General features: G+C 47.4%; 1 pseudogene; it reads left to right on the forward strand.

The window, feature by feature from the left end:
- The first annotated feature begins 2,600 nt into the window (after window positions 1-2,600).
- On the forward strand, window positions 2,601-4,529 carry LOC123966442 (annotated as a pseudogene).
- The last annotated feature ends 1,128 nt before the right edge of the window (window positions 4,530-5,657 follow it).

Here is a 5,657-nt window from a genome sequence, read left to right on the forward strand (position 1 = left end):
AATAGAAGGTGGCTGATGTCTCCTCTCCTTTGATCTGAGTGCCTGTCGGGCAATGGATACAACTAGAGCAGTTAGAGAAAATTTCCCCAATCAAAGGAACATCATAACAACTAACTTGCGTTATCATTCAGTTCCATAAAATATAGTTGTATCAACAATGTTTTGAGTCAATAACTGACTGTCCAATCAAATAATATTGCAACAATATTTACTGTCTTTTCACATCAAACTAGAGGGATAATACGTTCTACTTTAATAATACAATTTAAATGTAAGTAAACTAAAGGCTTCTTGAAAAATAAATACATACAATTTGTTTTAAATGTGGGTCTTAAAATAAAGTGCTTAATTTTAGAAATAAATGAAATAAAAAGTATAGCTTGAAGTGATTGAAGTGTAGTCTCTACCAATTTTATAATAAATACTTCTTAACAAATGAACAGCTTTAACTCCTCCTCTTCTCTTTCATTCCCTCTTATCCACCACTTCCTTACTTTCTCTTGTTTAGTGAGAAATGTGAGCTCTAGCTTGTCCTGCCAGCTAGGATTGTATTTTCTGTTCCTCGAGTTCGGATTTGAGTGGGTACTGTTGTTCCTCGCCTGCACCTTGCCTGCTCCTAGGTCCTCCGTGTCCACATCCCCCGGAGTCCACCTCACCTCCATCTCCTCTTCCCTAGCACCTCTGTAAACCCTCAATAAACCTCCTTCCCACTGAGCGTTGCGTTTGGGTCCGTTCTGTCCTGTCTCATAACAGAACGATCAAACCATCATGACCCAGCACGCTCCCCCTCTCTCCCCCCCTTCCACTGGCCCTAACAAGTCCTTTGCGCTGTAGCCTCTCAGGGAGCCTTGCTCGACCGGCACACGGCTCATCTCCAGTCCGTGTCGGGCGCGCTTGGCTTCCTGACAGAAGAGGTGCAACGCCTTGGTGCGAGCCTCCCTGATCTCCTCCTCACGTAGCCCTTGTCCCCCTCTCACTCTCGGCCTCACTCCCTGACGGCTGACTTAAGCCCGTGTCCCCCCACCTGCGTCCTGTTCCCCCGCCGGTCTCCCACCAGGACAAATTCTCCGGCGTTTTAGGCACGTGAGACGGCTTCCTGGTACAGTACGCCCTGGTGTTTAAGAGGCAGCCAGCAACTTTCCAGTCCGTTGAGGCCAAAGTTTGTTAAGCGGACGAAAATTTCCTGGATATCGGTCTTCGACTCCCTCTCGATTAGTCTAAAGAAACGCCTACCATCTGGTGCGGCTTTGGGAGGGGGGACGAGTGGAAAACGGCCTTTAACACCTCCCTCGGTCATTACAAATACCTAGTCATGACCTTCGGACTCACCAACGCCCCCGCAGTTTTCCAAGCCCTGATTAATGACGTCCTATGTGATCTCCTCCACCATTTCGTTTTTGTCTACCTCGACGATATCCTGATTTTCTCCCGCGACTCCGCCCAGCACACTGAACACGTTCGCCCGGTGCTGCAGCGGCTTCTGGAGAACAGGCTCTTCGTCAAAGCCGAAAAATGCGAGTTCCACGACCACACCATCCAATTCCTCGACATCATAATCGAAAAAGTCCAAAATCCAGGCAGTCGCCGATTGGCAAACCCCCACCTCCGTTAAGCAGCTGCAGCATTTCCTTGGGTTTACAAACGTTTATCGCCGCTTCATCCAGAATTACAGCATCGTCGCCGCCCCCCTCACCCATCTCACTTCTACCTTGGTCCCCTTTGCCTGATCTCCAGAGGCCGCAGCAGCCTTCACCCGCCTCAAAACCCTGTTCACCTCCGCCCCTGTCCTCATCAACCCCGACCCCTCCCTCCAGTTCGTAGTCGAGGTGGACGCCTCGGACTTGGGCGTCGGTGCCACCCTCTCCCAGCGCTCCCCGGAGGACAACAATCCATTGGAGCTCTGTTGGAGGAGTGGAGGCACTGGCTGGAGGAAGCAGAACACCCCTTCCTGGTATGGACCAATCACAAGAACCTCTCCTACATACAAAGTGCCAAGAGGCTGAACTCCCGCCAAGCTTGATGGGCCCTGTTCTTCAGCCGGTTCAACTTCACCCTCTCCTACCACCCTGGATCCCGCAACACCAAACCCGATGCTCTCTCCCGGCTCCACTCCATATACACCGCCTCAGACCCCCCCGACACCATCTTACCACGCTCCTGTCTTGTCGCCTCCGTGGTCTGGGAGGTGGAATCCGCCGTACGCCGAGCCCAGTCCACTGATCCCAGCCCTGGCACTGGCCCCCAGATCCGCCTCTACATCCCGTCATGTGTCCGCTCCCAGGTCTTCCAGTGGGCGCACGCCTCCAAGTTCAGCTGCCAGCTTCTACCGCTATTCACTCTCATCAACTTCAAAAGCTTTATCAGCACCTGCAGCTCCCGTCAGTCGGAACCCTGGGCACCGTGATGCCGGTGCTTTCCTCCACAGCAATTTCCTTATTCTCTTCATTCCAGTCTTCATCTTCAATACATGCCAGCCCAACAGACCACAGCTACAACTTCACACTTTCCTCAGCTTATCCTCCTACCCACCATCCTAACATCCCTATCTACCTCCCAGGCAGATCCTTGACGGTAATTACATAGATATCGTGCTCCTAATCATGCCTTCCCTCCACCAACCACTCGCCCAAAGTCTACTTCTAGAAGCCCTTTGCTGGATCCTGCTAAATAACCACAAGGTTCCATTTCTCATCCATCTCTTGGACGACTTCCTCATCATTTCCCCTCTCTCATCACCACCCACTTCAGGTCTGGTCACACTGACATCAGTATTCTCTGACCTTGGGGTCCCACTAGCAGTAGAGAAAACAGAGGGCCTCTCCGCATCCCTCGAGTTCCTGGGGATCACTCTAGACAAAAACCTGTTCCAGGCTTCTCTTTCAATTGACAACCTCAAACGTATCAGCCTTCTGATCTCTAACTTTCTCCTAGCCCCATCCTACACCAAACAGCACCTCCTCTCCCTCCTAGCCACCTCAACTTTGCCTTTCACATCATCCCCCAAGGGAGAGCCTTTATCTCCCACTTTCTGTCAATCGTTTCCTCCATACCATCAATGATGAGTTCTCTTTGCGTGGACAATCTAAGCCACGCCAAACTCCGTCTCTGGCTCCACCTTCCACCTGACTCATCCACAGGACATTCACCTATACACTGATGCCGCTCCTTCTATTGGTTTTGGGAGTTTCTTTAATGGAAGGTGGTTCGCAGCAGAGTGGCCCTCAGAGCTTGTTTGTAACAGCCAGGCCCCCTCCACTTTCTTTGAAATCTACCCCATCGTAGCTGCCGCCATTCTGTGGGGCCACAAATAGTCAAAAAAGTCCAACAACCTCGCAGCCATCGACATAATCAATAAAGGCCACTCTAACTTCCTTTCCATCATGCCATTCATACAACGCTTAACCTGGCACTCAGTCATGCACCAGTACATTCTTCGCGCAGCTCATGTTCCCAGTGTTCCAATGTCATTACTGACTCCCTGTTTCACTTCTCTTTTCAGAAGTTCAGGCTCTTGCCCCCCGATGCATCTCCAGCATCAAGAGCCAGCTCAAGACCCCCGCCGACTTCCCCTCACAGCAGACTTGCTGTCCATCTGTTCAGATCTCAAAGACCTTAGATCAATCTTCTGTTAATTAACCTGAAGCTTTTGGGGGTCCATTGTGCCTGGGTGATACGGCGGATCTTCCCTATCGTAGCTTCCCCACGACGCCTCAGATACAGCATCTAGCAAGCACAAGCTAGTATTTCTTGTGTTGTCCATTAATAAATCATTCAAACTATCTGTTGACAGTGTGGTCCTTGCTAGTGAAGTGGGCCTAATTAGCAGAGTTTCAGGAGCAGGACCTCACATCAATCATGTCATTCCTGACGCTTCCATAAATGGCCTGCTAACCCAACTCCTCTTTTTTGCTCTCTCATTCTGCATTTTGTGTTTTTACCTACTAGTTCCTTGGTTTTGAGGGGTTTAGTATGATATCTCTATTTATGCTGCTCTCTGGATTATCTTCATTTACTGGATTTCCTTGGTTATTTTTGGACTGCCTCTTGTTGAGTGCCTGGATTGTTTTCTGTAAATGACTATTTAAGTTAGATATAAATTCTCTGAAGAATCAACCTGCCTAGTTACACGTCCTGCATGGATTCTTAAACCTGTTACCTGCCAGAGCGCATGGCACAGTCTTGACACATGGTGACATTTCATTCGCGACTTTTTCCCTACATGACTTGGCATCACAAAGATGACTTTTGGGAAGTGACACTTGAACCCTGAAATGCTGTGCCATTGGCGTATGAATGTTAGTTTAAGTTTGAGCGCTTAGGCTTAGTTTGTTAATAGGTGAATGCGATGTATTGTGAAATGCTTGGTCACAAAGATGAGAACTTTTTCTATCTACACATCCTCATTGTCATGGCCAGGTCAAAACAGTGGGCCATTTTTCACACAGTGACGCAGTTAATTCTGCACCTCAACAGGCTGGGGTTTGAGATCAACTGGGAGAAGAGCATCCCTGGCCACATCAGTGGGCAGAGTATCTGTGGATATCAACTCGACCAGTCTGCAGGCCTGTCTGTCAGCAAGTTTTCTAGTGGCCTTTTATTGTGGCCAGCCTAAGGTTGGTCTGGTTGGCTAATATGGTACTATGAGCTCTTTAAGTTAAGATGGTGCCTGACCATTTAGAGCTTTTAAGGTAAGAAGAAGGATTTTAAATTAGATTCTGGATTTTAAGGGAAGCCAATGCAGAGAAGCTAAAACTCTTTCCTGGTTCCTGTCAGAACACGTGCTGCAGCATTCTGGATCAGCTGAAGAGTCTTAATGGACTTTTTCGCGCAGCTTAATAATAGGGAATTTCAGTAATCCAGCCTAGAAGTAACAAATGCATGTACTAGTTTTTTTTACAGGATGTTGAAAAAAAGGCGGTCCTTGAAATTTGCTTAATGTAAGACTTAAACGACATGTCCTGATCAAAGATAACTCCAAGATTCCTCACAGTGGTGCTGGAGGCCAGGGTGATGCTGGAAGCCGTTTAGCTAACTGATAAGTTTCATCTGGCTTGATCGATAGATATAATTGAGTATCATCTGCATAACAATGAATGTTTATGGAGTGTTTCCTGATAAAATGCTTAAAGGAAGCATATATAAAGTGAATGAGATTGGTCTGAGTACGGATCCTTGTAGAACTCCATGACTAACTTTGGCGTGCATGGAGGACTCATTGTTAACATGTACAAACCGAAATCGATCTGATAAATAGGACTTAAACCAGCTTAGAGTGGTTCCTTTAATGCCAATTTAATGTTCCAGTCTCTGTAATAGGATCTGATGGTCAATGGTATCAAATGCAGCACTAAGATCTAATAAAACCAGTACAGAGACAAGTCCTTTGTCTGATGCAATAAGGAGGTCGTTAGTAATTTTCACCAGTGCTGTCTCTGTGCTATGATGAGCTCTAAATCCTGACTGAAAATCCTCAAATAAACTATTGCTATGTAAAAAGTCACACAGCTGTTTAGCAACTGCTTTCTCCAGAACCTTAGAGAGAAAAGGAATGTTAGATATAGGTCTATAGTTGGCTAAAACATCCGGATCAAGTTTGGGCTTTTTCAGAAGAGGTTTGGCAAAAACTACAACTCATGACAGTACCCCCCTCTCAAGGA

Source organism: Micropterus dolomieu, unplaced genomic scaffold (genome assembly GCF_021292245.1).
Source record: "Micropterus dolomieu isolate WLL.071019.BEF.003 ecotype Adirondacks unplaced genomic scaffold, ASM2129224v1 contig_13454, whole genome shotgun sequence".
Taxonomy (NCBI): Eukaryota; Metazoa; Chordata; class Actinopteri; order Centrarchiformes; family Centrarchidae; genus Micropterus; species Micropterus dolomieu.